This window comes from Rhipicephalus microplus, chromosome 4 (genome assembly GCF_043290135.1).
Source record: "Rhipicephalus microplus isolate Deutch F79 chromosome 4, USDA_Rmic, whole genome shotgun sequence".
Lineage (NCBI taxonomy): Eukaryota > Metazoa > Arthropoda > Arachnida > Ixodida > Ixodidae > Rhipicephalus > Rhipicephalus microplus.
In genome coordinates this window covers 128,193,283-128,219,857 of record NC_134703.1, presented here as the reverse complement: position 1 = coordinate 128,219,857, position 26,575 = coordinate 128,193,283, and the positions used below count along the sequence as shown (strand labels likewise).

At 47.2% G+C, this 26,575-nt stretch overlaps 1 pseudogene; it reads left to right on the top strand.

Moving 5' to 3' along the window:
* Positions 1-16,084: 16,084 nt before the first annotated feature.
* On the top strand, positions 16,085-26,007 carry LOC119172868 (basic helix-loop-helix ARNT-like protein 1; annotated as a pseudogene).
* Positions 26,008-26,575: the final 568 nt, after the last annotated feature.

The following is a 26,575-nucleotide window of genomic DNA, read 5'->3' as shown; positions in this document are numbered from 1 at the left end:
GCACATTTCTCTGGCGAGATTTTCAGACCCTGGTACTTGAGGTACACTGATACCAACGTCGCAGCTTTCTGAAGTCTTGCGCGTACCTGAGGTCTTGTCACGCCAGATGTCCAGACGCAGATGTCATCAGCGTACATGGATAACTTGACCTCACTTGGTAGTCGTTCTACAAGACCAATGAGAACGAGGTTGAAGAGGGTCGGACTCAAGACGCCACCTTGCGGGACTCCACGATGCGTTGGGTGTTGGGAAGTTGGACCATCTGTAGTGTTCACAAACAAGGTCCGCCCTTGTAAATAACTGCGTGTTCAACAATACAGTTGCCCGCCTAGGCCCACTGACTCAATGGCTTCGAGGATGGCGTCATGTAGAACGTTGTCATATGCTCCTTTTACGTCAAGGAACATGGCTGCAGATAGTAGTTTACCTGCCTTTTGTTGCTGGACATATGTGACGAGATCTATAACATTGTCGATCGAACATCGGTGACGGCGAAAACCAGCCATGGCGTTCGGATATATCTCATAGTATTCCAGGTACCATTCAAGCCTGGCCAAGATCATTCTCTTCATTACCTTTCCTACGCAACTTGAGAGTGCGATCGGTCTGTAAGAGGCAATGTCCAGGGGAGATTTGCCAGGCTTAAGGATCGGTACCGAGCGGCTAATCTTCCAATCTTGAGGAACGGCGCCAGCCTGCCAGGAATCGTTGAAGATGTTAAGGAGTGCTTCTCGTGCCCGTTTACCAAGGTTGCACAGCATCTTGTATGAGATGTCATCCGGGCCAGTTGACGACGACTTATTACATAAGACGAGCGCCGCATCGAGCTCCTGTTATGTAAACGGTAGATCCATGCGTGGGTCCCGTGAGTGAGGGATATGATTCACTGTATGTAGGCTTGTGTACGCTGTCTGGCCCACGGTCATAGCGCAGAAATCTTCTGCTACTTCAATTTCATGCCGGCGATGAAAAAGTCCAAGGGCTTTGAAGGGAAAACGCTGCTCTGGAACAGAACGTAGGTCTCGCACAATTCTCCATATCTGAGACAGTGGTTTATGAGGATCTAGCGACGCACAAAATTTCCTCCATCGTTGGGTGTCTAATTTCTCAAGGCGCCGTTGTATCTTCTTTTGGATGCGCCGGGCTGTCCGTAGATCGTCTGTGGAATTGGTGCTTCGGTGCGTCTTTCGGCACGACGGCGTATCGCACGAAGTCGCTCCAGCTCGAGGTCATATTCAGAGTACTTCAAAGAGCATATTATTGTGCGCATAGTCGCATGTGCAGTTTCCCTTAATAGCTTGCTGTAGACCATTGGACAGGCCTTCTTCACAAGCATCCTCAAGTTGAGTTTTGAACACACTCCAATCTATTATTTGTGTTGTGGTAGAGGAGTGCGTGTTCGAAATACCTTTAATCTTCAGGTAAGTGGGGATGTGATCGCTTCCGTGTGTTTCAATGTCCAAAAACCACTTTACCCGTGTAGCAAATCGGCGTGAAACAAAGGACAAATCAAGGTAGCTGCTATATGTAGTGCCTCGTAAAAACGTAGGACTGGCGACATTCAGAAGGACGAGACCATGGCTGGAAACCAATGATGCTAGACGTCGTCCCGTTGAATTAAGCCTTGAGCTTCCCCAGATGGGATGATGCGCATTGAAATTCCTGGTGATAACCCACGGACCCGGATGTGCCCTTAATATGCCGTCTAGTTTGTTGGCGTCGAAATGACTTGATGGGGATATATACACGCCTAGAAGTGCGAATGTCACCTTTCCTTTTTTAACAGACAAGCACACATACTGATTGCCGTCGTGAGGTTGCACTGGCTGGACGACGTAAGTAAGCTCCCGGCGAATAAATACAACAACCTTGCTACTTTCGATGTCACTTGAAGAGAAAAATGACTCGTAGCCGGATAATCTGATTGGGTGCGATAATTTCGGTTCACATATAATCATGATAGGAAATCGGTACAGATGAACAAACTGGCGAAAATCAGATATGCGAGATCTCAGACCTCTTGCGTTCCACTGAAAAATCGACGCTTCTCTGACCTCCTGACGGAACGACTTCTGATTGTCGGCCATGGTTTTACTGGAGGCTTGCAAGGACCGGACTCAACGCGTCCAGCACCTGTAGGCCGCTCCTAGCAGTTGGCGTATCGATGCTTGTCAGAAGACTTCTGATGACACTCACAATGGATCGCAGCATAGGAATAATTTGATGATATGCTGTTGGAGCCTCGTCATCAGCAGCATTGGGTTTCACTGGGAGCAGAGAGCGGGAAGTCTGCTCGGAAGGCCGTGCGTTCGCAAGCACCGGCCAGTCTTCAGGGGAGAGAGGCTTCGCCGGTGGATGTATTCTTGTACTCTCTGGCTTTCTAGTGGATGTTGATGGTGGTGTAGACCGAAGTGGTGCATGAATATCACCATGACTGGAGCGCTTCCGTCGGTGGCGACGTCGACGCCGGATTTTCTGTGAAGCTTCTCTATGGGTGGAGTTATCCCTGACCATTTCTTTCAGGATACCCATTTCTTTCTTGAGTCTTGGACATTCCTTAGACGTGGCCTCATGCGTACCTCGACAATTGCCGCACCTATAAGTTGTTGTACAACAGGTGTCTACCGTGTGCGCCTCCGCGCACCGGAGGCATACGGTAGAGTTCGCACAGACGCCCTTGACATGACCGATCTTAAAACACTTGTGGCACTGAAGCGGCTTTGGGACAAAATGCCGTAACACATGCCGGAAATGTCCCACCTTGACGTGCGTAGGGATTGAGTCGCCCTCAAAGACTATCTTAACGCAGCGGCTGTTCCCGAGGCGGCTTATATGCTTAATGACCACTCCTTCGTACGCCGGTTTTATCAGAATGGGTAGATCCGTGTTTGGAATTGCCAAGTCAATGTCGTAAATGACACCTGCAGTGCAGGTCCCAGTCATCGGTACGACCGCTCGTACTTTGACATTTCCAAACTCTGTCATCCTTCGAAGCTTCTCCAGCGTGTCTGCATGTGTTGTGTCAACAGCTAAAACGTTCTTACGTGTGTTTAGCCGGACCTCTTTGATTTCATTCTGTGCTATTCTCTCAAAAACATTGGAAATGACTTGCCTGTTCAATTTTCGAAGGCTGGCGGAAGGATCCACGGGCATGAAGAGAATGGTATGCGGCCAGCGTTCACTCCTTGCCTTCACGGTTGACGTGCTTGCTGGTGATGACGTCTTGATGAGCCTCCTTTTGGCCTTGCGGCTCATCACAGACACGAAGCTGCCATCTGATGAGTCGTCGCCGTCGACTGAGTAGATGTCCGTGTCTTCACTGGACCTGCACCAAGAGCCTCGTTTCCTTGCGGAGCTTACAAATGTTGAGCTGTAGCCAGACGGGCCAGCAGTTCATTCTTCGTCCATGGGCACGAGAGCAGGAGCATCTCTTGAGCCATCGCTGGTGATGGACCATGAGCCTTGAGCCACAGAAGAGCTTGAGGGCGCTGACATTTGACCACATGGGCCTGTAGAAGTCGCCGCTGCCATCGCCATAAAGTGGGACGTAGAGAGCGTCCCAGGAATCGTGGAAAATATAACGAAAAACAGTTAGTAGTGACAGACGCGTTCTATCACTAAGTAACTTCGTCGTCGTCCTTTTCATCCCTTAGATCAACAATCAACTAAACTATATGGGATGTGTGTTTAGGAAATAACGATTTAAAGTATGAGCATGGCCGCTGAGTGAAAAGGCACGCGGCCACTTTTTCATCGAGCAGCCGTGGTAATAGCATAAAGTCATCCCACCATGGGCCTCACATTTGATGAGGCCGTGGCGAAAAAATTACGACGTCAACGAGTTGACAAAGTATAGGGAGACCAACCCGGCATTGTCAGAACAGCGTTTTGCTCACACGCTGTACAAACAGGCAACCTAAAGGCCACATAAACTTTGGTCGGCTTGTGTTTAGAAGTTGTTAACAACTTGCAATACTTGGTTCTCTAGTATGGAGGTCATAAAACCGTCCCGTGAGTGTTACACTTGATGAAGCCGCGTTGACAAAAATTACGCCGGCGAGAAAAATATTGCCCCTCCCCCTCCAACCTCCCCGAAGGGAATCGTGAGGAAATGCAAAGGCATTTCTTGCGCCGAAAGTACACAGCGTAGTAATTTTAATGGTGTAAATTAACGTCCAGACGAGGATTTGTACTGTAACCATTTGTTTACATATTCACCAGCCAGTGAACAGTCGAGAGTGATGTGAACGTTTCACTCTCGACCGAGCTGCAGTGTTACAGTACACTCTAACTGCAGCTGACGTATGAGCGAGTGGATGAGAGAGTGGAGCGCTGAGGGTAGAGAGAGCGAACGGCGAGAGAAAGGGTGGCGAAGCACTGCACGTATACCCTCTTCTACCAACACCACCTAGACTATTCAGTAGTCTAGGTGGTGTTGCTTCTACACTGCTTGCACAGACGCAGGAGCTCCCACAATGCGAGCGCACTCACACGCCAGACGACGCTCGTCCTCTCCACTCACTCAGTGGTCTCCCGCACCGCGGTGGTCTAGTGGCTAAGGTACTCGGCTGCTGACCCGCAGGTCACGGGATCAAATCCCGGCTGCGGCGGATGCATTTCCGATGGAGGCGGAAATGTTGTAGGCCCGTGTGCTCACATTTGGGCGCACGTTAAATAATCCCAGGTGGTCTAAATTTCCAAAGCCCTCCACTACGGCGTCTCTCATAATGATATGGTGGTTTTGGGACGTTAAACCACACATATCAATCAATCATTCATTCCGACAGATGGTGTGAACCGACAGATGATGTTGGAAGAAAATAGGAAATCTTTCTAAGCTATAGAAGGGATGCATCCCTTCTGATCAATGAAAAGATTAGAAGAAAGGGAGCTCAGTGGCTGGCAGAAGTACATAAGAAAGATAGAAAGGCAGCTGCGAAATTTTGGAACCATCTAAACTCCATAAGATATGAGACGAGCCTAGAGCAGAGGTTTTTAAGTATACAGCTCAAGGTGCTAGGCTAGAAGGGGACGAAGCTATTGATTATATAAGAACAAGGGTGACAGAAAAATTTCAACAAAAAGTGCTTTATGCACCACAATAGACAAGGATGAATCAAGTCGCGCAATGGCTCCATTTTCACAACAAGAGTGGGAAATGGCTGAGAAAAGGGTTCCTAGTAGTACATAAACAGGCCCAGATGGCATTCCAATTATGCTGATAAAGACATTAGGTCCGAAGTCTAAGCAGGCTTTGAGAGAGGCAGTGAGCAAAATAATAATCGATGAAGAAGTTCCCAATGGATTGAAACTTAGCAGGATGAACATGATCTATAATGGAAAGGGGGACAAAGCTGACATAAACAACTACCTTCCTATAACAGTGAAATTTGTGGTCTACAGGCTGGCGATTCAGATTATAAAGGAAAGACTGCAGGCATGAATAGAGTATGAGGGGGTGCTAGGGGAACTGCAGAATGGGTTCCGGAAACACAGGAGGTTGGAAGACAATCTGTTCTCACTGACGCAGTGCATCGAAATAGCAGAAAAGTAACACAGGCCCCTGTGGCTAGCATTTTTGTATACCAAGGGAGCGTACGATAGCGTGGTTCAAGAGGACTTGTGGGGAATACTGGGCACCCTATAGGTGTGGAAGATGGAGTCATTAATCTTTTAAAGGATATCTATAAAGGTAACAAGGCAGTCATAAAGTGGGAAAAACAGGTATCCAAGCCCGCAGAGACAAATGGGGACTTAGCCAGGGGTGTCCTCTGTCACCCTTGTTATTCATGATGTACCTACAAGGATTAAAGGCCAAATTAGAGGGAAGTGGACTGGGCTTCAAGCTCTCTTTCGTCAAACAAGGAAAACTCATAGAACAGGCACTTCCAGCATTGATGTGCGTAGATGATATAGTGCTAATGGCCGACAACAAGGAAGATTTGCAGAGATTGATGGACATCTGCGGTAATGAGGGAGATAGGTTAGATTTCAGAATTAGTAAGGAAAAATCAGCAGTCTTGATTTTTAATGATATTGAAGGTAGTGAACTTCAAATACTGGAGTTCACGCTGGAGATAACCGATAAATACAAATATCTGGGCGTACAAATAAGCAATGGGACCGAGTACCTAAGGGAACACGAAATATACGTGACGACTAAAGGTAACAGGAATGCAGCAGTGATGAAAAATAGGACACTGTGGAATTACAATAGGTATGATGTTGTGAGAGGAATATGTAAAGGGGTCATGGTTCCTGGTCTGACGTTCGGCAATGCGGTCTTGTGCATGACATCCGAAGTTCAAGCAAGATTGGAAATCAGCAACGCACGTGGAATAGGTGGGCTTGCTTTAGGAGCTCACGGGAATACACCGAATCAGTGAGTACAAGTTGATATGGGATGGACATCATTTGAGGGCAGGGAAGCTAGCAGCAAGATAAAAATTGAGAAGCGATTGAGAGAAATGGAGGAGGAGCGTTGGGCTAGGAAGGTACTCAGCTACTTGTACATGAAGAATGTTGATACGAAATGGAGGAAGCGAACAAGAAAATTGACTGGTAACTACTTAGAAAACAGCAGGGGGCTAAACCAAAAAGAATTATCGGTTAAGACGAAGGTGAAAAAAGCTGAGACCAATATGTGGAGAATTGGCATGATTAAGAAGTCTGCACTGGAGATCTATCGCACTTTTAAGCAGGAAATTGCCGAGAAAATGATCTATTATATTACTCGAGGTAGTTCTCTACTGTTTGAGGCCAGGACGGGAGTACTGCGAACCAAGACATATCGGGCCAAATACGAAGAGGTAGATACGGTATGCAGTGCGTGTGGAGCGGAAGAGGAAAATTCCGAACACTTGATAATGTTCTGTAAAGGGCTTCACCCTATAGCTCAGGATGATGGCGCAGAGTTTTTCAAAGCACTGGCGTTTAATGACAGGGAGGGCAAAATAGACTTTAAGCGGGTAGAATTTATTAACTAGTAGGAGGTTATCTGATCGGTGGCTAGAGTCAAGGCACGAGTGAAAAGTAAACCTTTCACGGCGAAGTACGTGTCCTCAACCTCACTGTTTAAAGAAAAAAAAATAAGTATAGTTTTTGGGTCACTAAGTATTACGGCTTGGTGGTGTTAACCACCGCCCGATTTAAAGGGTACAGCCATATCAATCCATCCATCCATCCACTCTCCGCTACTCCACCCACCCACCTGCTCCGATTGCTAGGGGTGACGATAAGCGCGCACGCCCGCAGCTGTGGTTATGGGAGAAGGAGTGAGAGCGGAGAGATAACACCTGCCGGCACGCAGACGCCGCCGGACGCCTGCCATAGCCCGACTAAGAAATGCATTCGCATTCGAAAAAGGCATGGTTTCTATGCTGTCCGTGAAGCAGTGCATGCGTAACTACGCAAACAAGACAGAAGTTCGTCACATGCCCAACGATTTGAACGTGCCTTTTAGAAAAAGTGGTTAACGATTTTGAGTACTTGGTAATCTACTATGGAAGAGCATAAAGCCGTCCCGTGAGCCCCATGATTTATGAGGCCCTGTTGACAAAAATTACGGCGTGTGAACTTCTCGGCCTTTTGGCTAAGATCAAAGTGAACTGAGACGTGGTCTTACAAACGACGGACGGCATGTTTAAGTCCCTTTCGAAATCGGTACACGTAAGAGTAACATCTGCAAGAGTAACCTGATATGAGCAGGTTATTGAGGAGTTAACGCGTTACACTTGTCGATTAGCCATTGCCCTCTTAAGCAGGAATTACATGACAGAACAGGCAGTAGGAGATAACACGTTACTGTTTATTTTTACCGGGCAGGCCATAAGAAATGACGCTGCCACAGGCGATAAAATGGCCCCCGGCGGATCACATGATGGAACTCGAGGTAGCTGTCATTCAGCTGTTTAGTAGTTCAACCTCCAGCTACTTTTAAATATATATATTTTTTTCAAACCATTGACCAATGACGCCGACAAGTGGTTTCCACATAACGTTCTCTCATATCGCTCGGCATCGAGGTGTTCAACCCGCTACCAGTATTGTATTGAACGGAGTTCCAAGATACGATGTTCCAGGAGCCTTCCTATTAGGAAGAACGGAGGAACGCCACCGTTCCATTCAGTATCAGTAGAAAATTAACGGTAACTTGGTACATCTGCAATGGAATGACTGGGGGAACGACCTTCCTTAACGTAAACGTTCCACGACATTCAACCAGTGCGCGCATGCACGCAGCACATTATGTAGAACAGGGTGGTTGGCCGACCACGTCAGGAACGAAAATGTACGCTCGCCTGTCACAGGTATACGCTGCCTCCTGGTTTTCACTTCAAGAAGCGCGCCGCAGGCGCAGGGAAGCGCGTGAAGCCGAGTCCAACCGCCCTCGGAAAGGACAGTTGATTTTTTACTGCAGAGCTGCTATGTTTGGGGTCTGCCGTCTGTCGTATAACTATCATCATGAGCAAGCACATGCACTTTCACCCTCTCCATCTTGTGCTTCACTCTCAGAACATGCGCTCGACTTCAGCGCCGTGTGATGCAATAACTCCAATGGGCGAGATAATGAGTAAAAAGAAACCGAGAGAAACAGAGGAAAAAAAAAGAAAGCGAGAAATTCTTGGCGAAGTGAGATTCGACACCGCATATCCGTGTTTCGAAGGCGAGCGTAGTAACCCCTTGGCTATCCAGTTTTTTTTTATGCGAATGCATTTTTAGTCGGGCTATGTCAAGCATCCGGCGCTGTCCACTGTGGTGTGGTGGTGGTAGTGGTTAGAAAATGAGAAAAGGCACCTAATTTCTGCAACCCGGTCGGGAGCACGGCGCAGTGCCTACTGTGATGTCCGCGCGCCGGCACGTGTTATCTTTCCGCTCTCACTCTCTCTCCCATCGCAACAGCAGTGGGAGCGCGCGCTTATCCTCGCCCTTAGAAACCGGAGCATGTGTTGCGAGAGAGGGTAGGTGCATTCTTTGCCACTCCTTATCTCGCTGATCAATCTCTCTCCTTCCTTTGCTCCACTCTCCAGTCCGCTCATGCCTCACTCTCAACCACTCGCTGGCTGGACGCCTCCCAAGACCATCGGGAAATGTGTGCTCGAGATGCCGCTGCGAAATGATATCGCTGAGTCGAGAACGCTGGCGCCCCACTCTCCCGTCCACTCGCTCCTCACTCTCGACGGTTCGCTGGCTGGGCACCTCTAAAAGCAACGGCATAAGTCGATGAAGTAAGTCGATGATAAGTCGATGAAGTTGTAAAAGACTATGTCTACTTAGGGCAGGTAATAACCGCAGAGCCGAACCACGAGATTGAAGTAACTAGAAGAATAAGAATGGGGTGGAGCACATTCGGCAAGCACTCTCAAATTATGACAGGTAGATTGCCACTATCCCTCAAGAGGAAGGTATATAACAGCTGTATCTTGCCGGTACTTAGCTACGGAGCAGAAACCTGGAGACTTACAAAGAGGGTTCAGCTTAAATTGAGGACGACGCAGCGAGCAATGGAAAGAAAAATGGTAAGTGTAACCTTAAGAGACAAGAAGAGAGCAGAATGGATTAGAAAACGAACGGGGGTTAAGGATATCATAGCTGAAATCAAGAAGAAGAAATGGACATGGGCAGGGCATGTAGCACGTAGACAGGATAACCGCTGGTCATTAAGGGTAACTGACTGGATTCCCAGAGAAGGGAAGCGGGTTAGGGGGAGACAGAAGATTAGGTGGGCAGATGAGATTAAGAAGTTTGCGGGTATAAATTGGCAGCAGCAAGCACAGGACCGGGTTAACTGGCGGAACATGGGAGAGGCCTTTGTCCTGCAGTGGACGTAGTCAGGCTGATGATGATGATGAAGATGAAGTCGATGAAGGCGAATGTCTCACGGCAACGGTACCCTCTTTTGACGCAAGAAATGCCTTTGCGTTTCCTCACGACTCCCTTCGGGGAGATGGGGGCATTTTGTCTTTCATGGTATTCATCATAGCCATGACACTCTGAAGGAAATCATTACAGAAAGAGAATTGATACGTTCAGTGCTTGTATCGCGGCCCAACGACGAACACATATCACTAAAGAGTCAGCGTTGATCTGTAGAGCAAGCATTTTAAGTAACGGCCTTCTCCCGACGATCACACTACAACGGGGAAAAGGATGGATAAGCACCTCACCAAGTCATATACAATTCTGGCTGGCTTTCCATGTGCTCGTATCTCTTAGATGAGCGACCATTCTAATGAAGTGAGATGTTGAGGAAAGTATTTGCTACGCGTTTCTCGGCAACCTGAGCGCACGCTAGCAGAGCATATCACATTTTAGTATAGCGACTGATCTGGAAAGGGCAGTAAGGTGAAGACCAGGAAATGATGTGAGAACGAGACAAAGAGACAGAGAGTGAGAAAAGAAGAAAAATAGCATGAATAGAAAAAGAGCGAAAGAAGGAAAGTGAGAGAGTGACTGCAGAGAGAGAGAGAGAGATGTATGAAGAAAGAGTAAAATAGATAGAAGAGAGAAGAAAACAAAAAAATTGCGACAAAAATACTCAGAAATATGTTGGGTGACTGCGAACGGCAGACTTCGCTAAGTTGCAAATGTGTTTCCTGGATGTTACTGTCTACTAAGACTGAAATGTTGAATCAGTGCTCAGTAAACGCCTTGGTATTGGTTCTTTCGATGTGGTTTCCCGTGAAAGAAATTTAATTACATAGGTGGTGCATGGGTGGCCATATTCCATTTGAATATTTCAAGGATAGTATCTTCACTACTTCATTGATGGCCGACTTAGAAAATGTCCCATGTGTGGGACATGAAGGAGACGAGCATGGAAGCTGCAGTTTGTGATGTGAAACAACTTTATTTCGTCCACAATAAGTGTGAGTGCGAGTACACTCGACGTCACCTGGCTAGGCCCACTCTCTAAAAATTTGACTCAGAGTGTTTATTTCGATTCCTTTCGTATAACCTGCTGTTGGCGATATCTGATTCGTATAATAGCTTGATATGTGCTTGCTGTATTTCGTTTCAGGATTAATCAAAACAATATTTTCAAATCAGAAAAGTCAAATGTAACGTTAATGTAACTATTCGTTCCGAAATGTAGCTGTAACGCGTTTTGTTCGCATTGCCGGAACCTGTAATGGGAACGCGTTCCAAAATTGGGAAGAAACGAGGAATGCCCTTCCATTCCTGATGCAAAGGTACGTGCACAGCACTGCCCGCAACGGAACGCTGGTACCCTCTTGCCTATACACTCACTGATGTCCATGTGCTATAGGGACCTCAGCCACATAAATCCTTTCTCCTAATTAAGCTTATTTTTGCTCGTTTATAGCACCGTCATGTTGAGACACCCGAGCGCAACATTATCCTCACTATCATTTTCAATGATTTTCTATACTGCAAGAATGATTTTTTTTTCGTCTCGTTCATCTACCTATTACTGGAACGAGATGGCCTAAAGAAGCCAGGGTGCATTGATCTCGCTAAACGATTACCAACAAGCATTGACTGCGGGCTAAACACACTCTTGAGCAGCGTGGAGGCGAGATCGTGCATCCGGCCAGCGTATACATGAACACACGGAGAGCCAGAAGCGATACGGATCGGCGTACAGAAAGGACTAGGTCCCCAAGGAGAGATGCCGAAAGCTTAGAGCGCGCCGCCGGCGGAGGGAGGGGGATGCCGGCGAAGACAAGCGGCGGCGCGGCGTTGGAGGGCCAAGTGCGGGGTACTCGGCGCACCATCAAGGGGATTACCGCCGGGATTCTCGGTCAACTCCGGTTCCACGCAACAACGGCTAAGCGCGCTGCCACACAGACGCCTCGGCGCCGCTCCTGGGAATTTGTCTCTGATCGAAACGAGGAGACGTCCACCGCTGATAGGCATGCAGCAGCGGCTTTCTCTTTTCCTCGGGGCGTAAAGCTACACTGGCTACTGTGCGTGCGTGCTAGCTTGTGGGTGGGTGGGTGCACGATGCCGTCTTGCTCCTTTCGATTCTCGCCTGGGACGGCACGCGCATAATCGAAAAGCACGGCGGAGTCGTGTGTGCCTCCCATACGCGGCGTGTGCTGCGCGCGTGGCGAACACGCATCATTACAGGGCGGCCTTGCACTACAGAGTGCGAGGAAGTGGGTGCGTCGTACACCTAAACGACGCTAACGTGCGCTGACGCTCCCTCGATCTACCCAGTACATGTCTGTCATTCAGATGTCCTTACAAGAAAGCCTGCCGCTCAAAGGCGGCGATTCCCTCTGATACCGCGGTTCTCTTTGATGTTAATGGATGAGAGGATCGAGAAGTTAGGGGTGTGGGGGAAAGCGGAGCTGATGTCGATCGAAATGGTTTATGGATTAGAACGCGCCAGAGCACAAGAAGACATAGGGAGCTGTACTTGTTGTTCGCATGTCTCTCACATTTCGGCGGTGTTAAAAAGGGAGCTATATTTTTCATCACTGTTCAAGCTTGCGAGCGTATATATAGCGCCTGCCGCCCCCAAGTTCCATGTATGGAGTTTCCTCAGATTTCTTTTTTTTTTTTTCATTTGCTCACACGAGGGGTTCTCCTAGAGCTTCGACTTCCGGTCGAAGGCACGAACCACGCGAAGCGCGGGCATCGTGAACGGAGGGCCGGTCGACCGGCCGGCAGGGAACCATCACCGCAGTCGGGACGCCCCTAATGGCGCCGAGGACTGCCTGTGCGTCGCGCTTTATTAGCGTAATGACACACGAACGACGGGACACACGACTGACCAGTGCTGGCGAGCTCCTCTTGGGAGCCAAGGGGATGATTTACCTTCGACCACACCGTCGCCGTGGACATGCGCGCGGCGCCACTGCTCTCGCTCCTCCCTGTCTCCTGCTTACGAGACTCGGTTTGCGTTGTTGCTTTCCTTCCCAGATGCCCGCATCTGTCGGCAGGTCCGGCATCATCGACACGTTCACGCATGCACGCGCTCGTGCTACTTGACACACGCTTGCCCGAGCGGCAACCAACCCGCACGTGACGCAGAAGCGGAGGGGGAGGTGCAGTGGTCGGCAGCCACCGATTTATACTTCCAGAACACACCACCGTACAGACGTGCGTTCGCGCGTGTTCAGCGAAGACCCGGTTTCGGACCCTCAAAGCACCGTCCTCGTCTGAGCTACAGCCAGGACTTCCCCCTCCCTAAACTTACCCTTCCCTAAGCGTAGCGGGTGCATAAAACTTGCGAGCCCGCAACGTGGCCGGTTGTAATTGGCTGTGGTAAATCGTTTTCCAACGCTCGCAGTGGGCTTGCGCAGCGCGCGCCATGCGGGTATGATTTCGAGGTTGGCACCGGGGAAAGAAAACATAAAATGACACAAAGAACGGAGAACAAGAGATGTGGCTTCTAGGTGAAGAAGGAGAGGATGAAATCGTGCCTTCGAGAAATCGGCGAATTTGTATCGGTCAAGCTTCACTGCGCGAGTACCACGTGTTTGTTTCTTTTCTTTTTTCCTGTCTGCATGCCACGTTATTCGCGTCGCACGACATTTCACGCCTCCGTAATGATTTGTAATCGGCTGTCCTTACTGTGGCTGATGGAGGACGCGGGACGGACGGTAATACTGGAAGCCACACGAGACGATCGGGACCCTCCATCATTACGGCACCACGTGCGTCCTTTGTAATAAAACCGTACATTAGCGCCAGGTCACTGAACGTTTGTGCTGGGGCAGCTCCGATCGCAGCCGCTATCGCCAGCGTGATGCAGCAGTCACAACTCCAGTTCGTCAAGCTGCGGCTAAGAAACGTGTCTGTGCTTCCAGACTCAAAATTATGCTTCTGAAAATGAAGTGAAAACTAGCTCTTTATAGAATTTTATAGGACACATATATGTATGCCACATGCCACGTGCAAATCGTCACGCTTAAAAAAAAACCATGCGTGACAGGAAGCGAATGGGGCGCAACCCATGCAGTGAAAACGTAAAGCTTGTCGGCGCCAACTTGGCGGGTCGTACCGAGTTTCTTCAACGGTGCACTCGCTAACGGCGACGGAATCGTGTTGAAAGGCGGGGGAGACGCGTTCGAACATTTATGACCGGCGAAGAAATACACGGAAACCCACGAAACTGTAACACGATTAGACTATAGAAGTTGCATTGCGAGCGCCAATATTTTCACCTGTCGCAGCAGGAGTTCGGCCGACTGGAGAACGCGCTGAACTGCATGCGCCGCAGGATTAACCTCTCCGCATTTCACGCATTGTTTGCGGGTGCACTGTGCTCGCTGCGCTTGACGAATAAATCTGAATCGTGCTAATTCAGAAAGCTTATAATCTCCGCTTTCCAATGACATATTGTGTTAATGCCTGGTCGGAAGCGTCACCTAATAGTAACAAAAATAGAGCCCGTCCAAACTAGCGAATATAAATCCTCAGCAGAATCAGCTTCGGCGGTTGTAACGAAGTTCTCTGTGGTCAGTTTATCAGATTTGGACGACAGCTTCACACCAGAGGAGCTCCAATATGTGATGTCTTCAGTAAAACAAACAAGTTCACCAGGACCAGATGGAGTTACATACGCTGCACTTCCCAATTTGTGCGGGAAAGGAAAATTACACTTGTTGGACATATACAATAAAAGTTGGCAAGAAAAAAAAAGTTCCGGAAAGTTGGAAAATATCAAAAGTGTACCGATGCTAAAGCCAGGGAAGAGCCCTATGCAGTTGGATTCGTTTAGGCCGGTTAGTTTGACAAGTTGTGTTTCCAAAGTGATGGAGAAAATGATCAATGAACTAATTTTATCGTCAACACGCGGCAGCACGCGCTCTCACCTTCCACGCGTACTTTGGCCCGCGGAAAGGAGGAAAGTGGCCACTCTCTCAAGCGCCCTTATCTCGCGATGGGGAGGATCGTATATACGTCTTGGCTGGCGTTGGGCTTTCACTGCAACGATTCTGTTGTATAGTTAGCTGGAGCACAAAGGTCACTGCAATCGTTGCACAGCCTGTGTTTGCGAAAAGGGCGCGCTTTTCAGACACAGTGAAGTAACAACTGCGACGCTTATTCGCGTTCATCTGTACCTGTGAGTGCGTTATGTGCGTCATTTGTGCGTGAGAAACGCGGCGCACGTTTCGATATGCTTGCAATCCTGCGCGTGACCTTCCTATTTGTTGCTATCACGTTCATTGCTTCGCCTTTGCGGCAAAGCTGTGACTTTTTTGGGAAAGAATAGCTGATAAGCAGGGGAAGTGTAACTTAACAGAAAATGAAAAAAAAAAGAACAGTACATCGAAACACGCCGCAAACAAGGGAAAAAATATATACATTGGTATCATCTTCAAGAGGTACGTGCTTTAAAGATAGTTCACCACAATTGACGGCATGCATGCTGACACACTTATCGTTTTTTTCTTGGGATGTGGAAGGCTTCAATCACTTCTCTTGCTAACTGATTTTTTTATAATGCGACATACCATTGTGTCGTGGAAGAAAGGTACGCGCAGCCGCATTTGTGGCAATGAGTGGCGAGGGTATACGGTTTTGACTCTGATAATGAGCATTCGTGTTGCCGAAGGCGAACGTTGATGCATATTCCGCTTTGGCCACGATAAGTGACCTAAGGTAAGCCCCTGAAGGTAAGCCATGCATAGTAATAAAAAAAAGGGGGGGGGGGGGGGGGCTCGAGGTTTAATGCCGAAACCAGCCCGCCTTTCCGTATTGTTGCTCAAGGTTGTGGCGTGCGCTCACGAACAGACGTAACTTCTGGTCTGCTTGTCATCCCCTTCTCCTCCTCTGGCGTAGCTTTCAACGCGCTTTTTGAAAACAAAGTGCCCAGAGCGAGCGACAAATCCCTGCTTCTGCGCTCACACTTGACGCATTAAAAAGAAAGTTTTTTAGGCATTTTATTCGTGAGGCGATGAACTCATTTAACTAAGCTACTGGGCAAAGAGTTGCAGGGCCTCTTTAGGGACTATTTTCTTCCACCAGAGGCTGCAGGCCTCGGCGGTGACCTGGTTTCTTGTCTACATTCGCACGTACCGCGGCAGCAGAATAAGTAAAAGGTCTCCGATTGTTGCTGGTATACCCTGAGTGACCAAGTTGGGTGCCCTCCAGCAGCCCTGATGCCATGCCCCGGACAGCCGAGCACGTCCAGCGACGAGGCTACCAGCTGAGCGCCGTGGCCACCAGTGCTCGCTGGCCACCCGAGCAACGCTGGGTTGCCGTGCCACCGGCGTCATCGAGGTGGAGATGACCTCGCCCCCGCACCATGAACATCCAAGCGTTACGGACAGAGGAGTCCTCCTCGCCAGTCCGGAACAGCTTCTAAGTCTGGAAGCTCCTGCAAAAAGCGCTTACGTTTCAAAGGTACGATATTTACAGCTACTGCATTATTCGCAATGACAAAACAATGGAGATGCTGGTGAGTTTTTTTCATAAATGGGGAGCTTTCTTTGCCACTTTCATGAGGTCTCCCGTACGTTCGTTCTATTCTCTCTAAATAAGGCAGAAGTTCAGGGGAAGATGGACGCTCAGAGAGCTGAAAAGTCCTTGAACACGGTGGCTCTCGGGAGCCGACATTTCGACGAGTGTCTACTTCATAGCAGCATCGCTATGCAGCATCGCTGATACGCTATGGTATGCGCTTAACAAGAAATGTACGGGCCCAAATGGTATTTTTTTGCGAGTTACCGAAGTTCGATTACTTTTGGTGTTCATTATCAAAGAATGTGTGCCTGCGTTTTATACACATTTCAAAGTAAGTGTAGCCTTTATTATTTTTTTTTTTTGATGCCAAAGCGCGATAAAAGATATGCATCATAAAGGCGTTACCGCGGTAAAAGTGTCGCTCTATATATGTGTTCCGCTAAACGTTCAGGCAACGGACTCATGGCTAAAGTTGGATTTGCAGGCAGAACTACAGTGAGATCGAGAAGTGCCGCCAGGACAAGATGAACATGTATATTAGCGAGATGGCCTCCCTGGTGCCCTTGTGCAAGGCCATGTCCCAGAAGCTGGACAAGTGGCCGTACTAGTTGGACATGGTCGTGCAGCACATCAAGACCATACGTGGTGCATGCTCGTCACGATCACAGGGGTCGACGTACAATGTTCCTTCGAATGCGCGTGCTTTACAGAAACTTAGATGAACATTTACTGCGCTGTTAATGACTAATAATTGCACAAAAAACGATGCCATGGACTCGTCCTGCGATACTTCGCAGCGCCTGCTCGCATTATCAATATCAGTCTGCCAATCCATTCCTTCCATTCATTCGTGGATCATTAATGCCTAAGAGCATTATTGGTGTTTATGGTGGGTGGTCGTATTCAGCTCTTGCATTTATTTGTCTTCAATCATGCAGGTTCCATAAATTCGTACACGGAAGGGTACTACAAGCCCCCATGGTTGTCGGACGAGGACATCAAAAACGTTGTCTTACAGGTAAGTGATAGCGTAACTTGAATTCTGAAAGTTTATTGCCTTAAATAACCTTCGTGCAATTCAAGTTGCACGAAGGTTGAGTTACACTCCGTTACACGCCAGTTGAGTTACACTTGAGTTACACGCCGTGCAAGTCAAGTTCGAAATTACCTACAAAGCTTATTTTAACTTGCGATCAAGACAGCAATAATCTCTCGTCGTATTTACTGCAGCTACACTGAGGCTATCTTTATCTGACATTGTTTGGGGCACGTCGCACATCCTTTTATAATCCCACACGGATAAGCTCTTGCAGCAAGAGCCACAGAAGTGTTTATCAGATGATAACCACGTGGCGGAACATTCACTCTTTGCGAATGCTTATCGTGAAAAATCGAAGTTCATAAGCTATAGCTAGTGTGACCAGAGGGTTTCATTACCGGCAACGAGTTTTCGCTTAGCGCCTACCTTTTTTGACGTCTATGTCGTCTTTTCGTTTTTTCATATGTACCACGCTAACACAAGCCACTTCAAGTACTGAAAGATTTGGGCTTTTCCCCGAAATGGAGCTAATCAAGGTTACATTGATGGGGTATGTGCGCGTGCGTGTGTGTGGAGTATGAGTATCGTTTCACTATACCGTAGCAGACGTTACTGCGCTGTAAAAACAGGTAAACAAGCAAGTCCTCGCAGATGACCGGAACTGAGAAGAAAAACACTCTCATACACATACAATTTTATGTCACTTAACTGTAACGAAACCTCTCCGTCGTTGTAAGGCAAAGTTTGTATTGCGCATTATGATGTGTTATGTTGATTTATGCATTCACCACCGTCAAGGTTCATTTTTCGTCGCTCTTTTCGGTGTCCTCTGGGAGATTCTCTTGGACAAAGCTAGTTTGACATTTCACACCCCAAGGACATCGCCAAAGTCAAAAAGCAACTCTCTTCGTTGGACCTGTGTCTGAAGGAAATACTCATCGATGCAAAAAGTACGAGCTCGTTTCCTTAACTATGCTGCGCCTCGTTGTAATGGCAGTACTCAATCAAAAATTTTGACTCGCAGCGTCCTGCACACAAAGAAAAAAATGAGATTAGGCAGAAGGTTTGCTATTAGATATTGGTGTAATTTAACACATTTGTCGAACACCTTAAGGTAACTCTTGTATCTATACTGCGAACAACAGTTAACAGCTAGAAAAACAAGGTATCGAGGACTATATTTCACGCGCGCCTCTAGTTGACACTATTTTTTACTGATCACCTTCCCTTTTTGTACCGGTACCAACTAAGTTAACGCCGTGCAGCAACATCGAGCCATATGCCAGAAAGCGAATGTGTGAATTCGGGGTCTCGTGACCTTGTTATTCTCATGCCACTACACACAGGACTGAGAAATCAACAGTGCCAAAATCAAAAATTGCGCCTTCCATACTATTATTTATTTATTGTGAAAATCCAGTTTCTAATTATCTTATAGTTACGAAAGCCTGAACTCTGGAAATTCCAAAAAAAAAAGCAGAAGTTCAGGGAAAGAGTGAAGATTGAAGTGAAGAAAAGTTGGTGAACACGCAGGGTCGCTCGTGCCGATGTTTCGGCCAGTGGACTTGCCTTACAGCCTTCAAGTAAGACACCCTGTGCTCTCAATTTTTCGAGGTCTTTTATAGATGTTTAAAACAACGTTGTCCTTTTTCAACGTAAGTGTAGTCTTCTGCCGTATGCATAGGTCGGTGAACTTACTCGTGAGTGGACTCACTAAGACTCAGATCGAGCCGTGAGTCCGAGTCCGAGTGAGCCATGCTCAGGAAAGTGTTGGTGAGCCTGGCTCCGAGTGAGTACAGAGGGTCAGATATGTTTCAAGAGTGAGTTCGAGTGAGCTGCAGAGAATCTGCCGACGTGTGACCCTATGTATTCGTCATGAGACGTGACCCATTTGCCCTGGTTCACGCAGGACGCTGCCGCTGAAAGGGGAATTCCCGCAGCGGCAGAGCAGGCTGTGTCTCGGTACTCGTCGCCCCTTCTTCCGTCGGATGAAATGCAAGACGCAGGAGAACGTCAAGGAGGAGGCCGACACCACGACGGCAGGCCAGCGACGCCGAAAGTCGCACAGCTTCGACCGCCGGTCATCCACTACAGCGGCTGTCTCAGGTCGTGGGCACCGGCCAAGCTCAGTTTGCCCGAAAACGCCCCAGCGGACAACAGCGAAGGGTACGAAGACTATCGCAAGCGCATTATAGCTTAGAAGGGTGGTGGCGTGGACTAGTTGGTATGGCAGCGCCCGTACTTGTTTCTCAACTTGTCTTATAGTCATCAGTTCACGCCACAGCAAACATCGTGACTACATCATCTTTCTTTTCTTGTTGTTGTAAGCTGTCAGACTTGATACGTAACTATGTACATAGTAAAGATGCCGCCTGCAAGAAGACACGTTGCACGTGTTCTCCTCTTACACTCCAACAATTTACTAAACAAGGGGGGGGGGGGATGGCAGGTATGGATGACATCGCTCGGGTCACCCCGCTCCAGAAAGTTGAGAAAGATATTTCGGGCAAGTATGCGCAGCGAGAAAGAGGCGACATCCTGCGGAACTAAGCTGGGCCTGTTCGTATCACCCTGTCTGGAGAATTTTTCAGAGAACGGGCTAGAAAGATCAATAAATCGCACTAGCCAGAATTGCACACAAATAAGTCAGAAGCGCTGATGGTGGTGGTGTTGCAGATCTGGCCGGTATAATCTCTCCTGCTCAGTGTCTCTTTTCACGTATTATACTTCACCAGTACTTAGGAGTTTCACTTGGGCTAGTCTTTGGCAGATAAGTTGAAAGTAATTACGGACATCTCCTAACAAACCACCCGTTTAACTTTCGGAAACAAATCTGTTCATTAGAAGGTCGAGGACACCATGCCATGACCATCGCAGACTGCACCTGCGACTTTTGCTTCCCACAGCGAAGAAATAAAATTAAGCTTACTTGCAGCGTTTCACATTGAACTTAAAAGAGCGTTGCTTAGCTCTGCGCAGTGTAAATTTATTGTATTTGCCTGTAAGTTCCGAATCTGCAATTTGAGTACGAGGCACAGTTAGCGGGTATTCGGCAAGAGTAGGGCCTGCAATGCGTCACATTTCTCCCGTGATGGTTTGTTAACGTGTAACTAGATCTCAGTACTTTGATTTCTTTTCAACCTTCTGTGCAGGAACTTTTTCTGTTGGATATATACACTACGTTGCCACCTCAAGGGTCTCTTATCCGGGGTGCCATGAAATACCCTTTGCACGTTATTTTCCAGGTGCAACCTGAGCTACCTTGTGGCTGTAGGGCAGGGTGCACTCAAATCGGGCCAGCAGCCAAGCGAAGGAAACCGAAGCACGTGGCCGACGGAAAATTTCTTTTCATAGACAAGAATTGAGTACCAATCAAGCTTTCCCATAGATAACGCCACCCTCGTATAACTGCAAACAATCTCCCAGTCGAAGATGCTCTCGAGTATTGGTTGCAGAAAATACCCCTCACAGTCGCCCTAGTTCGCCAAGAAATGGCGGCGACTGTGAGTCTGCCTGCCTGCCTGCCTGCCTGCCTGCCTGCCTGCCTGCCTGCCTGCCTGCCTGCCTGCCTGCCTGCCTGTCTGTCTGTCTGTCTGTCTGTCTGTCTGTCTGTCTGTCTGTCTGTCTGTCTGTCTATCTATCTATCTATCTATCTATCTATCTATCTATCTATCTATCTATCTATCTATCTATCTATCTATCTATCTATCTATCTATCTATCTATCTATCTATCTATCTATCTATCTATCTATCTGTCTGTCTGTCTGTCTGTCTGTCTGTCTGTCTGTCTGTCTGTCTGTCTATCTATCTATCTATCTATCTATCTATCTATCTATCTATCTATCTATCTATCTATCTATCTATCTATCTATCTATCTATCTATCTATCTATCTATCTATCTATCTATCTATCTATCTATCTATCTATCTATCTATCTATCTATCTATCGACGTCTGTCTGGCCACCTTCAACTTTTAGCTCTCCTGGCCACCCAAAATTGGTATGGCAAAGACTAGTCCAAGACAAGCCCAAGGTTCCAAACACATTTATTAAAATTTGTGGATGATCTTATCACACTTCTTGGAGTGCCTAGATACCACGTCCCTCCACTCAGGAAGATGGCAAGCTTGTGTGTTATTATGAAAATGGCGCGGCGGAAAAAAAGACGAAAAAGCTGCAACTGCGCCAACACGATGGTTCATGATTTGCTGATAGCCAATCGAGGCGGCACAATTTTGTCATTCATTTGACTCAGCATGGTGAGAGGATGGTCTGACTTAAGCTAATAGTGTTGCTGTTCTTTTCCGTGTCATGGTCACTGAGTGACATGTAGATTTATTTAGAGGGGGTGTTGGCTAGGAGCCGTCAAGTCATTGCTAAATATTTTTTGAGACCAGGACCACAAAGCAGTAAGTTACTAAGGAGTGACATATACTGCACACAATTTCCTTTGATGACAACCCAATCTATACGTTCATGCACCTAGATGACCGGGATACTATAAAGAAGTCAGCTATATTGAAAGCTTAGGCAGCGGAGCACTGCACGAAAGTCAGGGACTTGCTTCCCAAAAAAGGTCCCGTTTCAGGTGGTTGTACTATACCGGTAATTCCGATGTAACTCGCTCAGAACTTCAATTCGTGATTGCTAGCTAGTTGAAGCACAAGCGCTTTTGAGTAGGGGAGAGGGGGAGATGAACAACAAGAGAGAAGGCAGGGAGGTTAACCAGGCACATGCCCGGTTTGCTACCCTACGCTGGGGGAATAGGAAGGGGGGCATAAAGATGAGAGAGAGAGAGGAAAGAGAAGAGAAAGAGAGAGAAAAAAAGGATTGTCAGTCAATGGGCTGACGCGTATGCAGCGGTGGCACTACACAAAAGTTAAAGGTGGTCACGTAGGCCTGTAGTCCTCAAAAAGCACAAGACAGCTTTGACTGCTTTTTGAGTAGATGCTAGTGAAAACCAGCCGGTAATTACAGCAAATTGTTCAGCTGTCTTCTCGTTAAAATATTACGCCCTACTTGACGCCAGCTTGCAAAGGAAGTGTTCCACAGTCACCGTCATGGCTGCGAGCAGAGCTAACTAACAGTTCCGTGGTTCGCATGTATACGTAAATATCCCACAAAGTGGATGGGGTGACGACCTCTGCCGTATCTCGAATGGTAAGAGCATCGGGTGCGTGGTCAGAAGGTTACAGGCTCGATCCCGGCCAGCGGTGAGTTGTTTTTTGGCCCACATCTACATCACAATTAATGCAATGCGCTTGTAAACAGTACCATTGACTTGCCTGGTTACTTTATCTGTGGGTTTTCATTTTCATTAACGTTGTGCCAAAAAAAGAAACAAGCCATCAAAATTTTCTTTCTTCCTTCGTTTGAGTAGACGTGAAAGTAATGCTCAAGTCTGAATCATTTGTGCACTGGCCAACGTTGATCCTTGGTTACCTGCCGGAAGAATTGCTTGTTACAGCGTGGTACGAGTACTACTGCCAAGATGACGTCTTCAGATTGTCCGAATGCCACAAGAAAGGTAAGTACTCGGACGTTTCCAATGGTGCTTGATAGTTACGCGTGGTGGATTGTTTACACTTGAGGAGGTGCAAAAAATAATGTTTGATTATTCGGTCAGAGCACCTCTTCCCTGGTGTGCTTCTAATTGACGCTATAGCATGAAAGCTGTGCGTTCAGTGGCCCGCCTCCAGACATTCCTCCAGGAGGCGGGCCACTGACATTGTTCAGTGGCCCGCCTCCAGTTCAGTGGCCCGCCTCCAGTGGCTTAGTAACTATATGTCTGAGATAATGAGATATCGATAACACCTTTTAATCTCTTTGTACCAACTCCTTACGCTGATGGAAATAAAGGAATGCTGACATTCTCATAGCACGGACCTAAAATGAATAATAAATGCGTGACTGATACGCCACGCGTTCATAGCAGTACCTTGACCCGCTAGCACTTTTTAACCTTTCGAAGTAGTCTCGTCCGCTACAAGCTTTATGAGCGAAACTTTGTAGCAAAGGCAGCTATGATGCAGTACAGTATATAGTATAGTATAGTACAGTATATAGTATATAGTATATCATAGTATAATATAGAATACAAGTGTTATGGCGGAAAAGTCCACGTCACCAGCCATTCAGGTCATGGCAGGGTCTGGTAAGCGACCTGCCCGGCAGATGAAAATTTAGCTCCGTCGGTATGTAATCTGTGAAAGAGCGTAAAAATGATGACGCTACCGAATAACGTGTAGTACTTTATTTCCTCGATTGCAAGTAAACGCTTCCCACTGAGAACAAAGATAGCCTGCAGCTGTATAAAACATGACCCAAATTATAATGAAACATTAGCTGTGGCCAAACGTCGTAGGGTTATTACTGGTCTTTGTGGCGAGTGTCATAAGTGACCATATTGCATGGACGTTTCTTTTTTTTCCAGATCGACGCTTATTGCGTTGGTTCTTTTTTTTTCTATGTGCTATTTTGTACACTGGGTCATGGGAACTGGGCAATCAAATTCTGTGAAAATATCACGTTTTCAACGAATCAGAGAGATTATAGCTGCCATGTGAGTCAATCGGAGTTGACAAGACAACGAATCGGACATGGCGGATTTTTACGACGTTTCAAAAGCATTTAAGATGTCCCAGCGAGCTTGTGAACATGGCTGCCGTGTAGCTGTCGAAAAATTCTTTCCCATCAAATTTCTCGCACCTTTGTCCGGACTAGACAGGCTCCCATCATACCGTATACTTCATTTGTGCGCAGAAGTCATCCGGTTCGATGACAGAGGTCTGCCAACGTTACAGTTTCCTGTTTCGCATCCAAACCAAAATGTTTTCAATAGATCAGCTTCTAGTCTATCAGTATCCAAAAACATTCTGGTCAGCTGCCTCGACGAAAGAAAACACAAAAAACTTCAATCTAGAAATATATGCCGTATGATTACGTTAGAGTGTTCAGCCTTATATATCGGACAGATTGCTTCTTGAAGAACGCTTTAACTGCTTCAAACGCCTTTTAATGCTGAGCGTGGGGACACTTCAATGTCACAACTCTCGAAAACACTTCAGGGCATAGATTGTAAAATAGTTGGGGCAAGGTTACTTGATATTTTCTGAAAAGATGTGTCCTAGAATTGGAATAGACCACGAAAGTTTACTTCTTGGAATGATACGTTATGAAGCAGGCGGGGAGTACAACCACATTCAGATCTTTTGCTGAGCGCACCTCTATTTTATAATATGCGCTGGCAAATTGCAGTCGAAAATAAGTAACGGCTGCTTAGAAGTGCTCAATGACGTTTTATTTTGCTGAAGGCTTAAACCAATGTATGAAGCTATTCAATCGCCTGCAGTGATTGGTCAAGCATAATTTTTTTTGTCTCAAGTAGGGAAAAAAATAATAGCGCACACTATTGAGTGAATATTCATTCCAAGTGTTCTCAACCTTCGATCTGGGCTACCCAAATTAGGTTTTTGTTTTTGGAGGGCAGTAGATTAAAGACTACAAGTGCTTTCAATTTCTCGGACAGCACATTTGAAGACAGCACCATACATGCGACGTTCGCACAATGCTGGTTTTTGCACTATGTCACAACGAAGCCAGTTTGTGATGCGGTATTGTTATCAGTTAATAATATTGGAAAGCGACTGAAATTAGTACGCGCAGTCCGGCATGACTAGAGTTTCAGCATCGGTGAAGTGCACCATCACACCAGAAAGAGAACTTGTGGCGACTGTCACAATTAAGCCATCACACTTCAGTGTTGTATTATTTAGAAACATGGTCGCATGCCGAGTATAATTAAGCCTTGAGTAGACCTACGGTAATGGCTAAACAAACCAGCCACGGTGGTCGAATGGCTAAGCAACTTGGCTGCCGACTCGCAGGTCACGGTATTGAATCCTGGCTGCGGCGGGCGCATTTTCGATGGTGGCGAAAAAGCTTGAGGCCCGTGTGCTTAGATTTAGGTTCACGTTAAAGAACCCCAGGTGGCCGAAATGTCTTGACCCTATCACTACGGTGTTTCTCACAATCATATATGGTGGTTTTGGTACGGTAAACCCTAAGAAGCGTTATTATTAGTAGTAATGACTGAAGAAAAGTCGAACAAAGACTCTTTACACTAAGTGTAATACCATCACTGTCTACAGCACTCACGGTGGCTACTTGTTTCGCTTCCAAGAGAGAGGTGACAGTTTTCTTCTAATTCTTATTGTTTTGGACGACTCGTTACTGACATCCCGGAGCCCAACAAGTTTGTTAAAGGGTCACGAACGATTCTAACAGCAAAAGAAATATTCGATAGCAATTACGTGACACAATTGTATCAACAATTTCTCGCTCAAATAAGACTGTGATACACTTATATTTGCCTCATTAAAAGAGATCTTGCCTTCGTTCTGCTTCTTCATCCTAGATCTGGACCTGGTGAACAGCTTCGTGAGTCTGGACATTCTTACTGCCGGAAGTCAACAGCGAAGGAAACGACTAGGTGGCCATGGCGGTCATCATGAGCCTGCTGGAAGTGGACGCTGGACTTGTGGAACGGTGGACTTCAGTGGCATGCCGTGGCCCTTGCCTTGAAACACCCGTTCGCACTCCTGTTCACGCGGACCTCTCGCGAACTGTTTCTGGCGTCGAACAGAGTAGAATACAGCAACTATGGACACTCATGCGGAGACATCGCAGTCTGTATTCACTCCGAAGTGTGTGTGCATTACGGCACAAAACTGCAAGTCACGCTTCGGTAATAACCGAGCAGAGCAGGAGAGGTTTCAAGGAACTGGCGTCCATCTCTTCCAGCGCGGTTCGCGGTAAACAACGTGGCGTGCTTGTCTTAGAGTGATGGTTTTATTATTGACGCTTCATGTTCTAACAGCGAGTTCTGCTTCGATACAGCGATGTCGGTTGTGCTCCACTATTTCCCTGCCCACAGATTGAAGTGGTACATTGTAATACATCCTCTTCGCAAGCATTGTTAAGATAAGCTCTATACACCTGCTGCGCACTCCCTGAATGCGTAAACGCTCACATTTGGAATCGCAGGTCTCCGAAAATGATTAACTAAGAAGCACTGCGACGAAGCACTGCGCTGACAGTGGTAGAGTTCACTTGCAATCGGACTGGAGCACGTGAGAAGCTGCTTGTACAG